Source organism: Coturnix japonica, chromosome 21 (assembly GCF_001577835.2).
Source record: "Coturnix japonica isolate 7356 chromosome 21, Coturnix japonica 2.1, whole genome shotgun sequence".
NCBI lineage: Eukaryota > Metazoa > Chordata > Aves > Galliformes > Phasianidae > Coturnix > Coturnix japonica.
In genome coordinates, this window is record NC_029536.1 from 2,218,825 (window position 1) to 2,232,815 (window position 13,991).

The 13,991-nt window shown below is 50.0% G+C and overlaps 1 long non-coding RNA gene across 1 annotated transcript in view; it reads left to right on the plus strand.

Annotated features, from left to right (window-relative positions):
- Positions 1-3,911, plus strand: part of LOC107323554 — a 43,431-nt gene extending 39,520 nt beyond the window's left edge. Inside the window, exon 8 of the long non-coding RNA XR_004309484.1 lies at positions 2,791-3,911. This is a non-coding gene — a long non-coding RNA (uncharacterized LOC107323554). The remainder of the gene's footprint in view (positions 1-2,790) is intronic.
- The last annotated feature ends 10,080 nt before the right edge of the window (positions 3,912-13,991 follow it).

Here is a 13,991-nt window from a genome sequence, read left to right on the forward strand (position 1 = left end):
AGTGCATTTCCCAGCACACCTGAGTCACCCCGAGCCCAGAGCAGGCAGGAAGGGGTGGTGGCAGCTGGGAAGCTCCCGTGAGTCACCCACCAAGAGCCAAATGGAGAGGAAGGAACTTGGCACTGTGCTCTTACTCCTCCCGTCAGACTTCTTGTTGAAGGCTGGCCACGGGGGGGAGGAAAGGATCATTATAGCGAAAGCAAATGCAATAAGGAAAAGGAGGAAGAGTGGAAGCAAAACCACCTTCTTGCCACCCAGCTGCATGAAATTGGATTTAGGCAGTTCTCCTCAAGCTGTTTTATGGCTCCCAACAGAAATACTCATAGTGTGAGCTCTTCTAAACAATGCTGGAAGTGAGTGTGATGGTCTGTTTGTCTCAGGTCACCATCCTCAGGTCATCACACTTCCTACCTGCTCCAGCATGAAGCAGTAGTGAGGCAGGTGGAGCATCATGAGCACGATTTGCTCAGCCTTAACGCTGCAGGCCCTGGATTTGCAGGCTAAATACGAACGTGTGTCTGTGTGTGTGGAACTGATAGGAAGATATCAGTACAGTGAAGAGAGCAGAACTCTGCCCTAATCAGGGTTTGTGGCCCAAATTTGCCATTGTTTTTTTCTTTTTTTTGTATGTATATATATAAGGGAAGAAAAAGCTACACAGGAGATGTTCTTCCACTGATACTTCAAGTTTCCTGAAGCTCATAAGCTTGAAAGCTTGGGATAAACACTTTCTTTTTGCTTGCAGTATTTAAGATGAGAGTGACAGTTTTCACTCTGCTCAGTACTGAAGTGACTGTGCTTACCTCTGCACATGAAATTTAGCAAAGACCTCACCAAGACATCCATGATGAAGAAAATTACAACTGGTCAGGAATTTTGGCTCGAGTTCTTTCCAAACAGAAAGCAGATCTGGAAAACCTTTCACTAGACACTAGATAGGGCGAAACCAGGTGCACAATCCTGCCCTGTGCTGCTTTGCAGGGGAATCCTGGCCTTGACTCACCACTGAGAAATGTTCACAGACCACAAAGGAGAACAAAACCTTTGGAGGTGGAGACATGCCACCGTGGAGCACCGAGCACACATGCCCTGCTGTAGGTGAGCAGCGTGGGGTGCCCTGGCTGCTGCACCTCATCCTGATTAGAGCAGTGCTTTCTCACCGCTGAGCAAATTAGCTTAAATGTGAATGACTGCAGCCAGGTATCTCTTTGCTGCTTCTTGATTGCTTCATCTGAGATGTCTGGGCTGTGATATTTGTTAATTACCAACTATCGAATGGAAAACATGACTGGTGCATTATTAACCTTTCGTAGCTTCGACGTGCTGTTTGACAAACACCAGGAACACCAGTTTTCTCACAATTAATCATTGTACATCTTAAAGCAGAAGATATGGAAAAGTTCGTTTTACTTAGGACAGGCAAACAGGCTTGGCAACCTCTCGAGGCCCTCCTGTCCTTTTTGTCACTGATTCCACAGCTTTCTGATGGTTTTCCTGCAATGATGTGCTGTTTTGTAAAAGCTGATTGCACCTTTAAATAAATGAAGCAACCATTTGTTAGGCACGTTTTGCTCGCTGTGTTTTTGCTACGTTAGCTGGTGGCAACGCATGAAATGAGTAATAACGCTGATGATGAATGAACCTGCCAAGAGCCATCACTCATCTTGTGGCTTTCCATCCAATGCTTCTTTTGCTGCTTACAGCAAGATGCCACAAAACAACCCAGAGACGATTTGATGCTGCAGCATGCAGGATTCCTATTGCAGCACTAGTGGTAAACGGGGTCACCAAGGAGACTGCATCCTTCTCTGGCTGCTCTCTTTGCAACACACTGGGATTATTATGTTTTATGTGTAAAGCAAGAGTGATGCTGCAAGGCTATTGAAACACCAAGGAATACACAACTTCTCTTTTGCAACCTCACCCGAATCCCTGTGAACTTAAAGAAGCAAACAGAGGAAGGATCAGCAGAGCATAACTCGTTCTGCTCGTGCTTTTTCCTGCTGCTGGAAGGGTTAAAGCCTTATTTATATCAGACAGAAGACGTTTGCTGGGTTCAACCCCTCCTTCTATCTAACCTGTAGCTTATCGACAGAAACAAAAGGAGGCTCCAGATGACAGATGAGCTAATCTGCAGTGCAGAGCTGCAGGAGAATGCTTTATTCTATCAATCATTTAAGGCATGACCGATGAGGGCTCAGTGCAGTTGAATTTGCTGTCCTTTTTTAATGGGTCTGTTATTCAATCTTGGTATGACTGTAGGCCAAGGAGCCAGGTCAGCAGCTTGGGTACAGGGTGGCAGGATCCTGACGGCGGTGTCTGTCAGACAGGTGGTGTCTGCCTATAGGTGCTGCTGTTTCTTTGACTCTGGGGGAAGCAGAACAGTAAACAGTTTGTTGAAAGCAAAGTTTTTTAAAGGTAAAGGAAGGATGGGACTTCTGGATGCCACGTGGCGTGGCTGATCCAACTCTTCTGACAGGGACACGGTGGTGCAAGGTTGTATGGGGCCACGTCGTTGGTATCCACATCATTTATATGACATTTATTATTATTATTATGTGAGTTTGGAACAGCAGCTGGTTCTCTAGTGGCCTTGAATTATTTTAAAGAGAAACCCACTCCTGTTAGTGCCTGAAATAAGGGCTTAGGGGATGGTATTTCTCCAAGCACCTTGAGAGCTGCCTAGATAAGGGAAGGTGGGGGGAAGGAGAAGGGAAAGAGACCAAAGGAGGAGAAGGAGATGTGAAAGTTCTGTTTGTGCTAATATTTGTGCCTTTTTTTTTCCTGCAGATCTTGGATCAGTCTGTGGCTGAGTTTAGAGCATAATGTTGCAAAACATATCTGGGAACACCTGAATTCTTCCCTCATAGAACCTATGATTTCAGCAGAGGCTGGAAAGCAACATGCCTTTGAGGATGGCAGCCCTAAGGCGTAACATCGTTATGGCATGTGCTTAGGAACTGAACTCTCCTTCAGATAAATGGACATAAACTCCGAAATGCCTTCAAATCCGGCAGAGGGGCTTTGATCACTTCTACAAATGGAAATCCAGTTTCTAAATCACTTGGACACTTGAAAATTAGACTGGAGCACGAACGTGATTGATGGCGATGTTTTCAACTCGCTGATTCAAATGGCTACTCTAGATGAAAAAGGAATTTCAGCTTGCGGAAAACAGGAGGGAAGAGCTTGGAGAAAAGGGCCATAAAACAAATTAACACGGGGCCTCCAGGCATCGGCTCAAAACATTTCATTCCTTAGAGATGAGGTACCTCTGGGGAAACAGAAGCAGCAAAACAAATGACAAATGGAAGCCAAGGGATGCAAATGATGAAACAAAAAGCGGTAAGAAGTTAGGCAGTACTTAAGGGCTGAGATTGGTTTCGTACGTTATCCTCAGAGAAGCCCATTTAAGTGCTCATATCGGAAGGAAGTACTTCTACCTGCTTGAGGAATATAATCTCTTCTCGTGCCTTTATACTGAGCTTTGTAGGGCACTTGATTTGCTTCTTCTCTCTTTCTTTCACAGATGACTGTAACAACTCGATTTGCCTCCCGTGTTCCCTTGGGGAGCATTCAAATTGTTTCCATGGGAGATTATATTTCTGTGGAGCCCTTTTCAGGATTTGTTCCATTACATTCGGGCTATTTTCCAGAAATATTTTAATATTCAAACAGATATTGCTGCCTTCGCGCCTTCGTTTGCAAATAAAAATCAGAGCTGTGGCAAATCAAGGGAGGAAGCTGTGATTCGAGCTGGACCATTCAAATCACTTTTTGGTTATGAAATGCTGATCACCGAGCCTAGATTAGCTCCGATGGAAGCTGTTGATATTCAGGTGGCCTTTCTTCCTCATTCTGTCTTTGTTTCAGAGACACCTGACAGGATATTAATGTTTAGATATGCAAAATACACCCTTATTTTCAACGTTAATCATCAGAGCTGCTGATTTTTATTTATTTTTTTTTTTTCAAATGACTTCTCAAAGCAGAGCTAGAGAAATGTGTTCAGGGGAAGATAAGTGAAATACATGACATTTCTGCCCTTCCATTGAAGGCAGAAGTTAATCTCCTCACCCCGTGAGTTCAAGACAGACCAAATGCACTTTGAAAGCAAGGAGTTAAATATTGCAGAGCGCTGGGGCTGCACCGCATCCCCTGCAGACATTTCACTTGGCATTTATGGCACCGCCATACAGAGGGGTTTTGGTTCTGTTCTGTTTTCCTCCCAACACCCAAAGGAAAGCCTACTTTTGCTGCTAACGCTGTCACGTCCAAAAGGGGAAGAAGCCCATCCGTCTTCAGCATCCTCACCACCTGCTAGCAAGACCCAGCCGCGCCACGCATTCCCCTTCAGCTTCACTCCAAAGCCCTTCATCTCTGTTCAGGTCACCTGTAGGTTCCTCTGCCCTTTCCCCACGCGCCAGCACAGTTTCCTAATGCTCTGCTTCAGTCTTTGGAAGACTGTCACGGCTTGGAGGTGGCAGAATAGTTGCCTCAGTTTGCTCAGGCTTTGTGGGTCCTGACCCAACTTCCACCAGCACGTTGCTGCTGATGGATTCCAAAGGTTTGACGCAACGGCACTGCAGGAACAAAAATAACCCAACATCTGGCCCCGTTCTGAACACACACACATGGGAAAGTAAACCTCGTCGAGCCAGGTGCTGTTAACTCCACTGCTGTGACTGCAGCAGAGGGAAGGGCTTGATAACCAATGCAGCAGAAGATAGAAAACCTCCAGCTCCCACCTACTCCTTTAGCATCGTGGCTGGAAAGTGTCCAGACCATGGAATCCCAGAAGGGATTTGGAAGAAAGGGCCAGAGCCCACGCCCTGGGAAGCAGCTTGGGTCTGCTCGGTGATCTCCATTCACAGCAGCTCAGGAGTTAACCAACTGCCGGCGCCTGCACCTTCTATTTGCCTTGGATTTGTACCAAGCTTGAGTCATCACGTTCAAACAGTGGGGAGGGAGGGGGGGAAAAAGCTTCGTTTTCCACGAAGGGCATTCCCATACCAGGGCACTTTTAAGTTCTTACCAGGAAAAGGAGCCTTTTTGAAACAGGGCGGGTGGGTGCGTACCTTCTCTGAGGGGAAAAAAAGGATCTGCTCAGATCTATATGTAATCACAAACAACTCGGCTGCAGCGGCGTCCGAATGAAGCAGGACCTCTGGGTACATCGGGTCACCTCTGCCTTTTCAGAAAGATTTAATGGGGCCGCAGCAAAACTAACCTCGTGCCATAGGTGGGACCGAGGGCTTTTATAGTAGCAGACTATCAAAGGAACGTGAGGAATGCAGGGTGTAAACAGATCAGATCTTTTTCCCCCTTCTTGCAGAAAGGCCTAGGTTTCTTCCCTTTCCTCCGAGGCTTGAGAAATTTAAATGAAATCCCAAGGCGTGCACGTTACTAAAATACACTCCGTCCCCAGCCCAGGATTCAAAGCCAACAATTCACAGGTTTTTCCTGTTTAATCAGAGGTCACGCAGGAACTCGGCGGAGCCCTGGAACCGGATCCACTGGCCGTTTGGGTTGAACTGGAGTGAAATTGACCTACAGCACATTAACCCCTCACTTTGCTATTTCACCCATTTGGAAGGGTTCAGTCCTACAATTACCGACCCTACCCACTGGATGTGACTCTGCAGAATGGATTTCCTACCCCAGACCCACACCCACACGTCAGGTCTGTCCGTGCACAGTGAAGGTAGAAGGCTGATCCTGGGGCCGAGCGGGGCCTGAAGGTCAGCGGGAGGCTCGGGTGAGAGCGGTGATGGAGCGGCGGGACTGGGAAGAGTGGAAGGAAGTGGATGCTGGGGGAGTAAGTCTGACAGGAGCTGCTCCTGTGACCCACCAAGGAAGGTCATTAGCACTGATGAGTAGGAATATTAACAGAAATGTGTGGAATTCTAATGGCACTAATGCACCATTAGTGGGGAGAGGCGCGTGGATCTGCCGCGTCCTCTGCTCTCGCTCCAGGAAGTTTTTAAGCTGATGGTTCCTGAAAGCCTGCACAAATATGACTCCTGTGCTTGTTTACATACCCTGCCCACGCCTTCGTAACAGCGAGGTCACACACAGTCTCTCGATCCCTGTTCTTAACGCGAGCACCCCACAGAAGAATTACTGTAGTCTGAGGTTCCCAGTCTCCCTAGCAGAACATGTGTTTTAACCCCGAGACCTTAAAACCTCCGATGCCATCAACACGTCCCAAATAAGGGAAGTGAGTAGTAGAAATTCTAATGCTTTTCTTTCCACTTTCATCCTGATTTTCAGTTGCTTTGTTAGGGTTCTGTTAAGCTGATGGCGAGTTCCACAGCGTTACCTTTCATAACATAGCCTTCCCCCTTCTCACAGCACACCTGTCACAGTTGTGTGTCCTGGAAGGGCCCAGAATAGGCTTAAAATAACCTTTGTGTGTTCAGATCACCCCAAACACTTGCCACTGTGTCAGAGGGGCCATATACTTTCAGATGATGCTATTTAAAGCTGTTTGTCCCCCATGCCCTGCAGCAGCATTCATCTGAATTTGCAGCACCGTGCCCGGCTTTGCTGGGAGTTCATTTCCTTCCTGTAAATCATTCCCCTCCCCTACAGCTGTTGGACACTCACACGCATATGAAAGCATCCCATAAAACAAGAGGAGAGTCTCTTCACTTTCAGACCCGGCGTGCAGCACGTACTCCCACAGCTCAACCTGCACATGAGTTTTACCGCTCATCTCAGCACAGCACCCCTCCGTACAGCCCCCTTTTCTCACTGTAAGCTCAACAGAACACACAGACTCTACGTTAGCCCTCCTTTGCTGAGAGAGTCAGAGCATATCCATCCCACAGAGACGGAGATCTCCCCACTCAGCTGCCAGCAGAGCCGGAAGGAGCAGCTCTGCTGACGGTCGGGGGAGTAAAGCAGCATTAGGGGGTTCACATCAGCAGGTCCATCATTCGGCTGTGATCGCCGTCATTCACCGCAAACCCTCTTGTTTTGAAAGAAGCAGAAAATACATGTTTGTCCTTTGGTTTCTCTGGCAATTTCTCTCCTGCTTCTCGAGCAACACTTCTGCTGTCTGAGCACTCGGGGAGATGGGAAGTCACCTGCGGCCACAGCTTTTAATGCACAAAGGGTAGCAGCAGGAGCCACCCCGCTACCGCTCAGCCTTATTCCAAATGACCGCAGCGCCTTTTATCCCTCAACCACTTCCCAAGCTCCTTCAGAACATCGCAAAGCGCATCTATCACCATCCCTCGAGAAAACCCTTCCTTAAGAAAAGATAAAGTCAATCACTTACTTGTTCTCTCCCGCCATTCTCATCTATTATATGCACACACACACAAAAACAACAACCCCAAAAGCGACTTCTCGCTTCGTTTGGCCTCGTTCACATTAAGCAAAATAAAAGTCGGGGTAAACACCAGCCCAGAGTTCACCCAATACCTTATGAAGCTCGGGGAAGACAGGGTGGAAGAGGAGCACCCCGGAGGAATCTCAGAAAAGCGGATTTATTCCAAGTGCTTCTCAGCGCTGTTATCTCCGCCTTGGCTAAGCGGAATGCCGGTGAAAATCTTTGCCTGGTACAGTGCGGAGCCTCTGGTTCACAGGCCAGGAATTCTATGCTGAATAATTTTTAACTTTGGGTTTGGGAGGAAAAACAGAGTGCGGTACATTCTGCCCGCTTGAGTAGGCTTTGTCTATTTATTGCACGGAAGGAGAGCTCCTAATTTCTGGGGGAGGCGGGGGGGACGGGGACGGGCGCGCAGCTACCTGGGGCGGGGGGCACAGGGGGACGGGGGCACAGCAAAGCTGGGGGGCTTTTAATGGGGAATGAAAGGGTCGAGAGGCAGCGTTTCGAGAACTGCAGACCCATGTAACCCACGGTTAGTAATTCTAATGAACCACGTTGTTCTCTGTGCTGTGTTTCCTTGCTAGAGGGCTGGCTGAAATGGGGGACACCGCAAGGAACAGGAGAGCCTGCCTGAAGCCATAGAGTCAATGTGCAAAAGATCTGGGGCAAGAAATAACCACAGGAGAGAGCCTCTTTGGCTCTGCAGGAATTACATCACTGACCGGGAGCGCTGGGAACGAACCCCATCTCCCGATCTGTAACCCGAGCGTGCCGAGCCAGATTCGATGACCCTTAGGGGTCCTTCCATGTCGGGTTATTCTGTGAAATAAAAGAGCAGATTTCCAAGCAGAGCATTCCTCGTGGCCTCTTCCCACCTGGAACTGTGGCTCAGGACGCCGGGAACAAGGTGCTGCCCGGCATCACCCTGTGAGAGCCACCAGGGTGAAAAGGCTGTCTGGAAACAGCACTTGGCTCCAATGGCCGTGTCTGGAATCCAGCTGTCACGTACATCTCTAGGATATGCAAACAGCCATGTGTGTGGTTGTTACATGGATGCCTTCACCCACACCAAAAAAGCAAGAATTGAGACAAAGGAAAACCCCACTGAACCATACAGGTGGATGGTGACGGGGCAGGTCTGGAAAGGAAGCAGCGAGGAACGCATTCAACACCATTTAGAAAGGGTTTTTGTGCGTGTGTCTCTATTGAAGCGTGACTTCAAAGACTCTCTCAGGGCACGCACAGGCGAAGGCTCCCCACCAGCGATGCCCTCCTTGACAAACGCGTGTAAATCCTCCCTATCACCTCAAGAGAAACCTTTCCTCAGACCCCCCTCCGTCACCAACAAGCCTCCCAGGGCTTTGTTTGTACAACACGGCCGCTTCCAAAGCAAACAGACACCATCAAACCACAGCGGCTATCCCATATTGAGATGCATCAATAAAATGTGATTTATAGCATTGTCACTGGAACGTTTTGTCCTTATCGGGCTCGAGATAAGATAGGAGGCATTGAGAAAGGCTCGTTAAAGCGCAGTCTGGCAGTCAGCACATTAACGAACTTGCTTTTCAAAGCTTATTAGCAAAGAGGCAACTGGTATAAAGGAACAGCTTGCAGGAGCGGGTGTGCGCTGGAAGAGGGAGGGCGGCGGTTACGCCATCACTTCTACCTTCAAGAAGCCCACTTGTTTTATGATCCTGAATTATTCCAGAGCTCCCGTGCGGACGAAGAGGTCGCCGGGCTCCTCCCGTCCGTATCTTTTTTTCTGGTTCAAAGTTTAATGGGAGGATTTCAGAAGCCGCTGGAGGTTTTCCTCTTCTAGGAGAGCCCTGAAGCGGCGCTTGTTTGTCAGGGGGAGGTTTGCAGGGCAGAAAGCCTGGGCTTGAAGGCAGACCCAGTGATACTGATAGTGAAGGCCTCGTGCAAAGAAGCACCCAACTGTGCGGGGCCGGCAGGTTTGCGAGCTCTGCAAGGAGACTGTTTTGCAGCACGCAGCCTCACAACCCTCAGCGAGCAAAGTTTTCAGCCCCCGAGCCCCTCTGGCACCGACAGAACGCTGAGATACGTCCTTCAGGTTCGGGACATCCCCTCCTAAGTCGCTTCGCTTTCATCCTCGTGCCCTCTGACTTCTGCCCCCTGCCCTTTCCCCTGCCTCGATGAGGCCGTCCTTATCATCCTCTTCCTATTTTTGAGTGTGTGTTAAGATAAGGCAAACAGATAAACGATCTCTCCCACAGAGATTTACTTGCATAATCGAAGCATTTACTCCAATTAGAGCACAAAAGACCTCAGTTTCTCCGTCCCCTTTAACTCCATCAAGTCAATATTTGCCCGGCCATAGCTCCCACTACCCAGGCAGCAGAGACGGACACGGCAGGCATCAGGAAACAGATCGCTTTTCATCGCACGTTCATTTGAAAGCAGTCTGCCAATGGAGAAGCATGACAGAGGTCATCACAAGAGGAACAGCACGGGGAGCTGTCGATCCGAGGGCACGGGGAATTCCCCAGCTTGAAATGTGATGCACCAAGGCCAGGCGTCTTTGAGGAAGGCACCTCCCCGTACGTAGGCATGGCGGCAACGTGGTGCCCAATGCCCTGAATATGAGATGCGTTTTACACCCACAGCTCTCCCTTCTCCTTCCCCAACCCCCCCTGTGCTGCGGCCACACGTCCTCCCCATCAGCCTCCCACATCTCCCTGTTTATCTGCCTAGGATAAAACAAGCACAGCTGCCAGCAGAGCTTTTAGAACCAGCTTTCCCCATCCCACCATTACGTGGTCAGAGAAGCCCCCAGCTTCAAGCAGAGGGCAGGAAGAAGAGCTGCCTTCTGTCATTGCCATCATTGAAAGAGGTGGTCCATCTTCTGAAGAAGCAATGCATAGGAGAACCTTAAAGGGCAAGGCGGTCCTATGGCCAAAGCCATCCCATCCGTTGGGTGTGAAGAAGGGTGCTCCATAAAGGAGCAAGAGCCATTCTCTGCTCTGTATGGGCACTGCAGGACCTCTGGCTTTCCAGTGGACCCTGAACAAAACCCCACAGCTTGAGCGTGGTGAATGGCTGCTGACACCTGGTGGTGAGGTCTTCGGGCCAACCCAGCGCTCCAAAGGATGGAGACGCATAAAGGGGGTTTTTACGGGCAACATCTGCAGAGATATGGGGTGCCGAGAAATGCCACAGCTGCAAATAAGGAGTTCAGAACTGTCACACGAAGTGGCTCTGGGAGAAGCAATGCGACGGTGTGGGAGAAGGAGGCAGCACCAAACAAAGCATCCCTTCCTTTAAAGTCCATTTGATGTCTGCTTGCAAACGGGAGGCATCATTATGAATGTATGTGAAGCGATTAGCAAACATCCCCATCTATTAGGCATAAAGGAATAATAACCAGACCAAAATAGCTGTCAGAATGGCTCCCTTTGCTCCTTTATGTTATTTGAGCTCATCGTTTGCAGAAACTCAATCACGGCTCTTTAAATGAGCATATGGTGGGGAAACAAGAGGGAAAGGCAAAACGTTTCTGCCCGGCTTTGGGCACAGAGCAAGGCTTCGTGCGATCAGAGCAGGGAGGTTGCGGAACGTAAACACAGTAATTAAGGCACTCATCCTAATTGCAGGCAGTTAATTGTGCTGTATGCTGCATAATTGAGCCACCCTAAGCACCTCATCATTGCAAATCCCTCGTGCGTTCTTTAGCTTGACTTTGGGGCTCCTCCATATCAGCGCTGGCTTTTCCTCTTTGCTCAGCTCTTTGGCATTAGAATGAGGCATCGAATCTTTGATTTCTTACAGCAAAATATATTGATGTGAGGTACACTTATGGTTTCCAACCAAACCTTCGGATCCATCCATTAGCTCAGGCCACAGGTCTCCTTTTGGCCGCGGGGTGAGGCAGAGAACTCCCTGTTCATCCCGAAGAGGGAACATGGATAACTCATATGCTCTGTCGGCACCCATCCCCTATGCACGGCACCCAGTGGGGCTCTGTGGGTACCACTAGGTGTCACCTCCCACCCGCCAATGGACCCAGTGACACAGTGAGATGCGGCACAGAGGGACACGGGCAGCGTTGGTGGCGTGTGGGCTGTTGGACTGGATGACATTTGAGGTCATTTCCTACCTCTCAAAGCCCTTCTGTGCCACATCCAAGCCGGGTTCCATCAGGTGAATGTATGGGTCCGGAGGTGCTGGTTATTAGAGAAGCTAATTAGCTTCTGTTTGCTGCTTTCAGAGAGAGATTCTGTATGTTGTCTGTAAACTCATTTCAAGGAGTTGCACTTAATTTTCAGCGACGGATGTTTTTAATAGCTTTGTTCCGACATCTACAAAGAGCAGAGCTGCAGAGGGGCTTTTATGATCCCTCTCTTTTTGACAGCTCACAGTGAGAGGAATGCATACAGTAATAGAGGGGCAGCTCAGATCCACACCATCCCCAGGCTGGCCCTAACGAGATCCTCAGGTGCAACAGGGCCAGGCCCCCCACCCCAGCACAGCTGCACCTTGTCTGCAGCCCAGGGCAGGGCCTGCCCTCAACGCCTTTTAAACCCCACCAGAGCCTGCTGGGATCTAGTGAGGGCTCCTGGAAGCTCTGTGGGCTCATTCAGAGCCTGCTTCAGGATGCTGCAGGACTGCCATGTTGCTCTCTCCTTTTGGGGTAAGTGTTGGGCTCTTTGGGGGCTCTCCTTTTGGGGTAAGTGTTGGGCTCTTTGGGGGTCTGCTTTCTGCTGGGCTCCTCTGCTCTTGTGGGGACAGCGTGGGGTGATGCTGCTGGGCTCTGACCTTGTTTCTCTTCTTTTTGCAGGTGGTGTGGGGTTGCTGCTGCTGCCACGCTCTTCCCCTGGCTGCTTTGGATCCAGGGCTGCCCCTGGGTTCCTTTTGCTGCTTAGAGCCTGTGTGAAGCAGTCCTCACAATGCCCTTTTTGGGGCTATTTGAGGGCAGTTTGCAGGCATTGCAGCAATGGAGGTGAGCAAGATGGATGTGTGTCCCTTAGCCTGGTGCTGCTAGGGGATAGAAGAAGCATTGCAAGGGGCGGCTTTCCAGAAAGGAAATGCTGGAGATTTCCATTTAATAATGTTTGTTCTTTCTGTTTTTTGTCTCTCTCTTGCAGGGTGAGAGCTCCAGCAAGGGTCAGCCCACAGCACTGAGCGGCAATAGGACCACAGAGGCGAGTTCCTTCATCCCCACGGGCTCCTTGCCTGCAGCAGGAGGATCCCTCTGCTCTTCTATTGGGGTTAATGCAGTTTTGCTGCTGGGCTCCCAGTCTTCTTTATGTGGTGGCTGCTCCCCAAGGTTGAGTGCAACCCTGGGGGTGCCCACAGCCCCTCCTGGTTGCAGGGGGGAGCAGGATGGGGACCACAGTGTCCTTTGCAGCCCTATTGCTGCTGGGGGTAAAGAGCGACACTGAGGGCAGCTCAGGTGAAAGTAGTGCTTGAGGTGGGTGTGTTTGACTCGGCTTGATTTGCTTTTTCCTTTTCAGTCTGTTGCGATGGGTGCTTTGCAGCAGAGATCAGCCTGAAGTTGCAAGGTTCCCTCAGTATTGGGATGGCAGAGGTGAGCGCTGGGGTGGAGTGGTGTGAGTGTGAAGTTCTTAATATTATTTTCCACCCCAGGACTGTAGCTGTTAGACGGGACTTCTGGAGACCATTAAGCCTAACTCCTGTGTGAAGCTTTTTAACACAGAAGGAACACAAATACTGTAGGTAAGGCCTGATCAGGGCAGAGCAGAGGGGGAGGATCCCCTCCCTGGACCTGCTGGCCCAGTCCCTGTCAATGCCCTGCAGGATCCTGTTGGCTCTTTCAGCCCCTTTAATAGTTTATCTCTCAGCCTGTACTGATCCTTGTGGTTATTGTTTTTCAGGTGCTCTCCAGCCCATTGAGGTCTTGCTGAATGGCAGCGCAGCCTTCTCATGTACCAGCTGCTCTTTTAAGCTTTACATCACAGGTGTGTTTGCTGAGAGTGGGTGCTGCCCCTCATCAAGGTCGGTGATGAAAATACAGAAGTGAATGAGGTCGGGCCTGGTAGTGTAAGCCGTGGATGTGCAACTGGGCTCAGTGCTGCTGATCGGGCAGCTCTCAGCCCAACTGTGACCCATCGTGTGTTGGGATACTGCAGGAGGAAGAATTCAGCAGGATTAGTGATGCAAGGTAAATGACATCCACTGTTCTCTCCTCGATCAATGCAGCTGGTGATGCTGTTATAAGCAACTTCGAGGCTGCTACGTGCAGGATTTTCCCTCGGTTAACACACCGAGTGCTCCAATAACCTTTTTGTTTTCCAGGGGCCTCGTTGTGCGGGTCTCAGCCCAGCGGATTGTCGGAGGTGTAAGGCTGAGCGAGGAGAGCGTCGTCCCCGGGCTGCGGGCGCCACCGTCCGGGCGGAGATGGGGGGGGGGGGGGGCCTCGGGTGTCTTTTATCCTCCAGGTTCCATTGAGGTCCGTGGCCAGGAGGAAAGGCGGCAGCTCCAGCCGCATCCCCCGTCGGGGATGAGGTGTGACGGAGCTGGGTTATAGCGGAGGGCTGTCGAGGATGCAGAGCTTTAACTGGGATGTTAGAGCAGCTAACAGCCAGCGGTGAGGTTTGGGGTGAGTGGTGCAGGGGATCCCCCCTGCTATCCTGAGTTTGTATAGCCTGATATTGAGTTGTTGTTTTTCCTT